Source organism: Tiliqua scincoides, chromosome 6 (assembly GCF_035046505.1).
Source record: "Tiliqua scincoides isolate rTilSci1 chromosome 6, rTilSci1.hap2, whole genome shotgun sequence".
NCBI classification, from domain to species: domain Eukaryota; kingdom Metazoa; phylum Chordata; class Lepidosauria; order Squamata; family Scincidae; genus Tiliqua; species Tiliqua scincoides.
Window position 1 is genome coordinate 78,482,840 of NC_089826.1, and position 10,732 is coordinate 78,493,571.

The 10,732-nt window shown below is 44.7% G+C and overlaps 1 pseudogene; it reads right to left on the reverse strand.

Moving 5' to 3' along the window:
• Nucleotides 1-9,754: 9,754 nt before the first annotated feature.
• LOC136656561 (5S ribosomal RNA) lies at nt 9,755-9,874 on the reverse strand (annotated as a pseudogene).
• Nucleotides 9,875-10,732: the final 858 nt, after the last annotated feature.

Here is a 10,732-nt window from a genome sequence, read left to right on the forward strand (position 1 = left end):
AAATACTGATGATCAGGATTGATGGTAGAGAGTATTGACAACCCCTGGACCTTTCAGGAATTAAAGAGGGACCCGGTTCCTAGAATCAGTGCTCCTGTGCCCAGATAGATTTGTCAGCACTTTTACAGCACTTTCTACCCGTGTCACTATGATTGGTTCATGCCCCTTCCTGCTTCTTTGCGCTTCCCCTCCTTATACTTCTTATTTATAAAACAAGCTACTTTACAATTGTGCAGCAGTAGCATGGCTAGAGGGGGAGGGCAAAACAGTAAGTACTGTGGGCGCCGCAATACGCCATGTAAGTGGCCTCTCCCACTGATAGCCTGGGCCATTCTGGGCAGCAACAGCAATGCACAGAAGATTGTGCTTGGTTTGGCAAGCACCTGTACATTGTTGTCGCTCCTGAAATGGCTCCAGGGGCAAGTGGAAGGAGCCACTTACATGGCGCATTGAGGTACCTGCAGTACTTGTCTGCTGTGCAGTTTACAGACGTTACCTATTGTTCCCATATCACTTGTTCCTGCTCTTCTTCCTGACCTTGAAGTCCCCTCCTCAGCTTCCCCAGTCTAGACAGCATCTCTGCACATTTTCTAGACCACCTACCTGAACTGACTGCCATCACTGGACTCTAAACTGTGGCTTGGTCATGAATTTCAATGCTCATGTTCCCTCCCAATCCAGACCCAGATACTTTGCCTCACCTCCCAGTCCTGGAAGGAACCCTTCACCTCTGCAACAGATTGGTGGCTTCACAACATATGATGGCCTTGCAAAATTGCTATCACCCACATTCTAGGGGGAGGGGGAAGCTCCCTTCCCCGACTGCCACTTACCTCTCACTCCTGAATGCTTCCAGCATTATCACAAAATGTCTTTTGTCTTTCAGTAAAGGTGATCCTAACAGGATTAAATGCAATTGAGAGTCAATAAGGGAGAAGCTAATCACAGACTTTATTATAAGAGAATGGTTTAGCAGAACATATAGGAATTGGACGGTTTTCAGAGGCCCATTTCAACGTTTAGAAAAAATTGAAACTGCATGGAAAAAAAAATATCATTCTCAGTCAGAGTCACCTCCTCTGTACTTTGATAGTGCAAGCAAATCAGTTCACAGTCCATTAAAGTAATAAGAACTGTATATTATACCTTATGAGTAAATATACATTTACAAGAAAATCAAAGACTGTGGGCAGACTTCCCATCACAAGTCTTAGTGCCGCTAGAGTGGTACATAAAACACACTTGGTTCTCCCTGACACTCTGGTTTTAATACACAAATGCTGCCTGCATGAAAAAGCTTGAGGCATGGCAGCTCTGAAAACATAGTTCTCACTAGAGATAAAATCCAGCCTATGGGTTTCTCAAGACAGTCCCATCACAAAAAAAAGCCATCTTTCAGAGAAGCTTCCTTCCCACCATTCAAGAAGTTACAGCTTCTGAACAGAGAAATGCAAAGTGTTGTTTAAACAATTCTGAATAAAGGACATCAGACAAATTCTTCTGAAAGAGAATTCTGGGCTTCTGTTGCAACTGAAAGAAAAGGAAGAATGTTTGCAAAAGACAATCGCGATCAGGGATTCCAAGACTGGAACCAGCAATGCCATGGCCAGCAGATGGGACATAGCTTAGTAAGCTACCCAAGACTGTGTCTGTGCAAACCTCAAAATCCTCTTCAGATGTGGAAGATAAAAACTCAGAATATGGCATCAATCCGTGAGACTGGCAGGCAGCATAATACCTCTGGGCTGGCCACTGTTGGTATAAACGTATAGACGCCTAGGCAGGCTCTAAACAGGACCATTTACAGTCCAACGTCCTACTCCCAAAGCTGAATCTGGGCCCCTCAGAAGCACAGGAAGTTGTCTTATGCCACTTAGGCTGAGGCTGGGTTAGGGAAGGTTCCATATTGTTGGCAAACAACATGCTCAATCTGCCCCGTTTGTACCTCCTTTATAAGCAAGAAATTCCTAAGAGAAATAGAGGTTCTATCATCAGGAGGAAAAGTTGCTGAGGAAACCTTGCTGCATTCCCCTAGACAGATGTATAGACACCACTCAAAATTATTTATTGAAGACAGGAAACTCCCTTATCCTAAAACCATTGTTAAAACCATTGTTCCACCTAGTTCAGGTTTGGAACAACCAGGGTTGGAACCTTCAGGCAGAAGGTCTGTCCAGCCCTACCTGCAGGGGCTAGAAATGGAACTTGAGATCTTATGCATGCAAAGCATGTACTTCTCCACTAAGCTATAGCTGCATCCATATGCACACAGCCATAGGTATAGGAGAACTGCAATTTGTCTTACAGTGCAATCCAAACCTTCAGTTGAGCTGTGCCAGGCCAGGCAGTCCTACATGGGCTTCCCGGAGAGCTGGCACAGATCTGAGAAGCCCCATAGGGGTGGCTCGGCCTTTACCCCATCATAAAAATCAACAAATCGAGCAAATTTTCATAAGCAGCAGCAATAAAAGTGCAGCGGTGCTAAAATATAAAAGCAGTGGTGCTTATATTTTATATGTATTCTGCATAAGTATGCAAAATGCAAATTGATTATCTTTTTCTTCACGAAGTTCACTATCAACAAGACAGATACCACAGTTTTAAAGATGCACCAAAAAAAGGCCACATCAGGAGAGGCATTTTGAAAACCATAACGCCCCTTAATGCAGTGAGTCCATTTGAATATTAGCTTCCCATAACTTTACAGAGCTCATTATCTTTTCTATCATTGCTGAACGGGAGCTCTGATGTTAAGGGCACCCACTCTTATTATGCCTCTCTAATGAGGCTAATTTCTTCTGGCTGGTTTTACCTGTCAAGGAAGTGGCAGCCTGGGCAGGGGGCGATGCTTCTATTGCAAAGGAGCATTGGAAACTGTTTTGTTTTAACTCTGTTTTGAACTGAAAGGAAATTATATTTTCCATCCTTTTTTACTAACTAAACAAAAATTGCAAAGATAGAACACATGGACAGAAGGATACAAGCAGTGCTAGTAAGAGATACCACACCATAAACATATCCAACCCAAACAAAACAGGTCTCTCAGGAAAGCACCAAACCAAGAACTCATTATTTGCAAATAATATCAGGAAGGAGTTCCTGAGCAGGGGAGAGCGGCGGTGGGTGGCCCTGGGGGCGGCTGGGAAGGGAGCAGGAGGTGGGGCTGGAATCCAGCAGTTATACTGGATTCCAATCCCTGTTCCCGGGGAGAACAGAGTGGCTTCAAGTCGCTTGGCTCTCTTTGGAATTGTGCTACCTCAAGAGGTGGTGCAAGTTCGAGGAGACCCTAGGGGCCATAGTGGCCCTTACCCAGGAGTAAGGGGAAAAGTTTCCCCTTACCTCTCACTGAGCTGCTTCTGGCCCCTATCCTGCGCTGGATACAGCGCCTCTTGCCTCTTCCAGCACAGAATAGGATTGCGCCCTCAGTAAATTAGGGCTCAAGCCTAACCAGGTCTACTCAGAAGTAAGTCCTATTGTGCTTAATGGAACTTACTCCCAGGACAGTGAGGTTAGTATAACCTGAAGTCCACAAGGACATTCTCATTCTAACTTGCAGGCTCCAGGGGCCCCCAAAAACCAATCCTGACGGATGGGAGAGCCTCAGGAATAGTGTGATATGGCATGTGGGGGATGCCCATAGAGAAAGAGATCAGCAAAAATATATTGAACTCTCCTTTTCTCATGTTTTGGCTAGTGGAAGTATAGAAGTAATATTTCTGCTTGGAATAAGCTTGGAATAACTCCTGGGACATAATAACTGTCGAAGGAGTTTGGAGCAGGGGGAAAGTGTAAACCCATCACACTACTGTACACAAAAAAGAGCTTGTTTTCTAACCCTCTTTGTAAAATTCACATAAATTTTGCCCTCCATCTGACAGAACATAATTACATGCCGGGGGGGAAGGGTGGAAACTTGCGCAGCAAAAGATAGCAATGGGCTTGATTTTCCGAGGTCCTCCCTAATCTGATTTTGTAGAAATACCATATCTGATGTAGGAAATTCAAAATATTTCCCAGCTTCTTTTCCCAATCTCCTTTGATAGAATTACATTCATTTATTTGTAGTATGTTAATAATGAACGTTAAGTGCTAGCATTTTATTTACTGATGTTTCACTCAAAAGTCCTCCAAGATTATCACATACATTCAGGTTTTGAAATAATTAAATTTCACCTTCATTATCTTCATTATTACTTTCTCACACTTCTTCTTCCTAGGAAGCTTATCACAGGTTGCGCAATGCATTATAGTGCTCCAAGGGCAATTACATGCTAACGTATCGGCAATTGTGACCGAATCTGGTACTCCAGGTGAAGTGTATATCTGATAATTAGAGACTATTAATTCTGCTTTGTTAGATTTATCACCTGGGACTCTGGTAATGAAGCACAGATTTTTATTTGCTTTGTGCTTTTAACACATGACTTTCTACAACTGCTTTTGGAAAACAGGTTTTCATTGTATTTACTGACCAATATGTCAAAAATTACTTTAAATAATGGATTAATTGGTTGTTGGCAACCTTCAGTCTCGAAAGACTATGGTATCACGCTCTAAATGGTGGTTCTGGAACAGCGTCTAGAGTGGCTGAAAAGGCCAATCCGGGAGTGACAATCCCTTCCACACCGGGAGCAAGTGTAGTCTGTCCCTGGTCTGTCTCCCTGGCTATGGGCCTTCCTTCTTTGCCTCTTTGCCTCAGACTGTTGGCAAAGTGTCTCTTCAAACTGGGAAAGGCCATGCTGCACAGCCTGCCTCCAAGCGGGCCGCTCAGAGGCCAGGGTTTCCCACCTGTTGAGGTCTACTCCTAAGGCCTTCAGATCCCTCTTGCAGATGTCCTTGTATCACAGCTGTGGTCTACCTGTAGGGTGCTTTCCTTGCACGAGTTCTCCATAGAGGAGATCCTTTGGGATCCGGCCATCATCCATTCTCACAACATGACCGAGCCAACGCAGGCGTCTCTGTTTCAGCAGTGCATACATGCTAGGGATTCCAGCACGTTCCAGGACTGTGTTGTTTGGAACTTTGTCCTGCCAGGTGATGCCGAGGATGCATCGGAGGCAGTGCATGTGGAAAGCGTTCAGTTTCCTCTCCTGTTGTGAGCGAAGAGTTCATGACTCGCTGCAGTACAGAAGTGTACTCAGGACGCAAGCTCTGTAGACCTGGATCTTGGTATGTTCCGTCAGCTTCTTGTTGGACCAGACTCTCTTTGTGAGTCTGGAAAACGTGGTAGCTGCTTTACCGATGCATTTGTTTAGCTCGGTATCGAGAGAAAGAGTGTCGGAGATCGTTGAGCCAAGGTACACAAAGTCATGGACAACCTCCAGTTCATGTGCAGAGATTGTAATGCAGGGAGGTGAGTCCACACCCTGAACCATGACCTGTGTTTTCTTCAGGCTGATTGTCAGTCCAAAATCTTGGCAGGACTTGCTAAAACGATCCATGAGCTGCTGGAGATCTTTGGCAGAGTGGGTAGTGATAGCTGCATCGTCGGCAAAGAGGAAGTCACGCAGACATTTCAGCTGGACTTTGGACTTTGCTCTCAGTCTGGAGAGGTTGAAGAGCTTTCTGTCTGATCTGGTCCAGAGAGAGATGCCTTCTGTTGCAGTTCCAAAGGCCTGCTTCAGCAGGACAGCGAAGAAAATCCCAAACAATTGATTAATTATGCATATACAATGTGGTTGCTCCTTTATAGTTGGAGGGGGGAACTAATTGCTAATTTACTTCAGAAAAAATAGCATTTTTGCCTTGCCAACATTTTTCACATTTATAATTCCCCTAAGAATTCGACAGGTTTCTCTTGGGTTGGCTTGAAAACCTCACACTTTTTTCTTGACAAACTTTGGTTCAGTTCATACATTATGCCTTGACATGGTGAAGTTATAACACACTTGATTTTATCAAATGAGTTTTGTGTGATGGATTCTTTCTTTGCATATAGCATTTTATCTTTCCTCCAAGTTCCTCAGATATTCCTTTTGAGTAAGCATTTCCAAATTCCCCTTGAATTTTACCTTATGAAAAATTTGGTGGCGATATAGGATGCCCTTAAAAAGAGACCCTTACATAGATCCCTTTTAATTAATGCAGAATCAAGTCATACACTGCTTTGTATATAGTTTAACCTCATGACAATTCTTTAAAATGTACACTCGCATTGCAAGAGCCATACGATTACCACACTGAGGCAAAACACATGTTCTAGAGTTTGTCCTGCATGGGAAATATATTTCACCATGCATGGGCCTTTAAAAAAAATGTTTACGTGAGCATTTACCACACAAAGCCATAATCGGCACTTCAAGTGAGCAGATGCATATTAGAGATATTTTTTGTTGTTGTCGGTTGCCACAGTGTTTCCTTTGGTTCATTTGACAATTTCACTTGTGATGCTCACAACATCAGAGTGGACTTTGTGTCCAGAATTAACCCAGGCAAATAAGCTAAATTAGATTGCTGCACACTTCACTGCAAATACTCCATTCAGTTGTAATTGCAATCCTGTTTCACTGTAAGGTCAGGGCAGATAATAATCAAGCCTCAGGCCCACCCAAGACTCTCCTAGTATGTCACGGGAGCACATGGGAAGAGCAAGTTATTGGAACTTTTTGGTCCACAATTCAGACTTTGCACCTTATTGGCAATGTAACCAGAGCTTCATTTTATTTAAAAAAAAAAATGAAATGTGCTAAGATTGTAAAAACCACAATTTTGGCTCAAAGCAAACACTTCTAGTTCCTTGGTCTGTGGGAGCTGGGGGTGCTATCCTGCAACCAGGCATTTCACTGGGCATTTTCTCTCAATGTCTTGCCAGACACAAACTATGGGATATTGTGAAATGGAGAAATGAAGGGTCCAATTCTATCCAATTTTCTAGTGCTGATGCAGCTGCAATGCAGTCCTTAGGTAAGATAACAGATGTTCCCTCATCTTGAGGAGGCATCAACGTCTGCACCCCAAGAGCAGGATGCAGCACACACCCTGCTGGCACGACTATATTGGCACTGCAAAGTTGGATAGGATTGGGTCCTAATGTATCAAATGAGGACAGGAGAAAGCAAAGTTATTTTCGAATCAGATGTCCTTGGTAGGCACAAAGAAAGATTGTTTAAAGGGTGCAAAAGCAAGAGACATACAATAATTGCTGGGGATGAGCCAAGGCCCAGATGACTTGGACTCAAGTCGCAAAAACACACGTGTTTTGCAACTTGTACAGACTCAGGTCATGCATGTCAAAAACTTGGGCGCTGATTCGGGACTCAGGGATTTTACCCTAAAAATGAAAAAAAATTAAGTAGACTTGAACCAAGACATGCTTTTGAGTGTGCATGCAACACTGTTTTGCATATATGCTTGCTTTTTTCTTTCTTTCTTTCTTTTTTTGCTGCTTCCACGGCTTGACCCACATTTCAAAAAAACTCGGATTCAAGTCAGAATGACTTAAAAAATGGGTTTCAATGGGTCATGACAGCAGAGTGGACACATGGAAAGCGCATGGGCAGAATGAGTGGCAGCTAACTTGTGCCCCTGAAAAATCCTAACAATTTAGCAGAAATGTAAAGGGCCACAGCCAGCATCTGGGTTTTTGATGTCTAGTGGGGACTGGCTGTAGAAAGGCGAGCTACACGTGCTCTTTGTTCCTTGATCTCCTTGTCTTCTTCCTTCATTCTAAGGTTGGACCCTCATGCAAACAAGGCTTGAAAACAGTAAATGCAGTCTGCTGATATTTATGTCTTGATATTAAAAACTAGATGTAAGAATTTCTATCACTGACCAAGTATGTTAGGAACTTCATTGCTTTTCTGCAGCTGTTTAATTCTGATCTGTTCCTCATTCCCTCTCCTGCCGCACACTCTTTACCAAACATGCTTTATTGACTCAAATGGAATCTAAACTCTTCTATCTTCTAAATGCTTCTGACATATTTAAAGTGCCTGAGTGATACTAGAAAATTAAATTTAAATTTATTAAGACATTGCTCACATGTCCCCCGAGCACTGAAAGCTTGTGAAAGCATCTAACTGTTGTATATTGGGAGCAGCCTGGTAACAATCAAACATGTTTCTCTTTAGGACAGTGGTTCTCAAACTCTCTGGGAGAGTTTGAGAGCCAGTCTTTGCAGGGGCGGGGGGAGGAGGCAGCGGGGGCGGGGGGAAGGCAGCGGCACGATCCCCAGGATTGCGCTGCTCAGGGGGCAGCAGGGGCTTGGGTGCACTTACCCAAGCCTCCTGCAGGCTCCCCAGGGTGCGAGGAGCCCGGCGCGACTTCTGGCAGGGCTCCCCGCAGCAGGGAAAGTGGATCCCCTGCTTTAGCTGGGGGATCCCCTTTTTCCTGGGGATCGCGCTGCTGCCTTCCCCCCACCTCTAGGCTGCCCCCGCCCCTTAAGGGGACAGAGACCAGGGCCCTCAGGCTGGGGCGTTGCGACGCCCCAGTTTGAATAGCACTGCTTTAGGAGGATGAAAATGCTTTGTTCATACCCAGCAAACATTCGGCATGACGGGCAGCCCAATTCTATGCTGGGGCAGCACCAGCACTTTCCTGCCAAAAGACTTCAAGCAGTGCACGCGGAGAGGCCAGGGCCAAGTTGGTGCTGGGCCTCCAGACTGGCAGAACACCAAAGAAGAGTGCCAGGTGGTAAGTATCCCCGATGGGTGGCTGGAAGGCATTTCGGGGCATAGGAGGGTGGGAGGAAAGCAGGGAGGGGCGAAACTGGGCAGGGCAAGGGTGAGCCTGAAGGTGGTTCAGACCTGGAAGGGAGCGGGAATGGCAGCAGAGGCTGATGCTGCATCATATCTCCTCTCCTGTGCCTTTGGGGCTCCCAACGGCTGTCCTTGGTTCTGCACCAGCTAAGGGCCCAATCCTATCCAACTTTCCAGCACTGATGCAGCTGCACCAACGGGGCGTGCACTGCATACCGCAGTGGGGTGGGTGTCATGGAGGCCTCCACAAGATAAGAAAATATTTGTTCCCTTAACTCAGACCTGCACTGAGGCTGCATCAGCATGGGAAAGTAAGACAGGATTGGGCCCTAAATGGCTAGTAGCTGGTTAGTAGACCCCATAGTAGACCCATAGCACTTCACAGCACTGGAAGCTAAAAAAGAACGCAGCCCAATCTTCTTCTCCAAATAGGACAAGCGGTGGAGGCATTTATAAGAACTGTAGTCTTTATGACAGCTGCAGCTGTTGAAGTACAGTACTGTATTCTTCACAAAGTCTACAGTGCCCATAAGTGCCTTCATCTCCCTTCCTGTTTGGAGAAGATGAAACAATGACTCCTTTTATTTATTTAGTTAGTTAGTTCTTGGCTTTCTGTTGTTGCCTTAGAACAATTACTGATAAGTTGTTTTCAAAGAATTAGAGAATTAAAACACCCCTAAGGTTTACTCTCAGCATATCTATGGATCATAGCAAATTCTAAGATTTTGGCTTAAAACTTACCCTCAACTTATCCATGAGCAACACGTGTACATGAGTATATACAGTAACTAGGAAATAATTTTGTGCCTGGCAGCAAACTCTGAGATCCCCTCGCCAGAGGGGGGAAAAGTGCTTTGAAAGTTATGGCCTGAGCAAAGGAGATTGACAGTTTGCACAGAGAGAGGGAGAGAGATTCATTAATGATGTATAATGGGAATTCGAATTAATAAAATTTGGATATTATATTCCGAACAATATAATTTGGATATTATAAGGACTGGCCTTTAATGATGTTACATCATGGTTGGCAACCTTCAGTCTCGAAAAACTATGGTATAAGCCTACAGCACCCGGTATTCCCAGGCGGTCTCCCATCCAAGTACTAACAAGGCCTGACCCTGCTTAGCTTCCAAGATCAGATGAGATCAGGCATGTGCAGGGTAACAGTTGCTGCTGGATATTATAAGACATTATAATGATGTATAATATCCGAATAAAAACACAAATCACCACATCTTGGTGTTTAAGATATTTTCCAGTTAGAAATAATACTGTTGGCTGCAGTGGCTGATAGTATATCACCTATATCACCTACCTAGTACACTTTGAAAGTGTTTAAAATTAATAAAAATGAGAACTTGGAATAAAAACACTCTACGCAACTCTGCCTTTCAAATCACAAAATCTGCAAAAAAATAAAACCATATTCAAACAACCCTAATAACGTGTCTGCTGGGCCCAGGGATTATGTTCCTCAATAGGCCCTGCCGTGACCTGGGACTATGACTCTCAAAGGGGAAGGAGGCCTTGCTAATGGGCTGGGAAAGAAGGGAATCAGAAGGCATGAGCCACTAGGCTCACTGGAGAGAGGCAAGACCTGGGAGCAGGTGCATGGAGGCCCAGCCAGGAATGGAAGCGGCAGGTTCTTGATTGCAGGGAGGGGAAGAAATGGTGGCTCTGCGGTTGCAGAGGCTGTGCTGGGGAAGCCCAGAAAAGAAGGGCATACTGGACTCTCCTTCTGCACCTGTGATCTATGTTAGATTGGCAGTCACAGGTTCCTGGTTTACTGACATTATGCAGCACCCTTTGGTTTCTTATCCACCCCTCCCAATAGTGATTGCCAGCCTTGTCTGAGCTCTTAAACCATCTGTTCTCATGAGCCAGATATCAGGGTGATTGGTGGAACACCCCTCCCCCCCCATACTGTACAGAGGCAAAATTCCTCCTTCAACTCTCCTCCCCTGCCAAGACTATGGCTGTGTTCGTTTTTTGGTTAGAAAATAGCTAGAAGTGAAGTTGTTTGCCTGTCTCTAGTA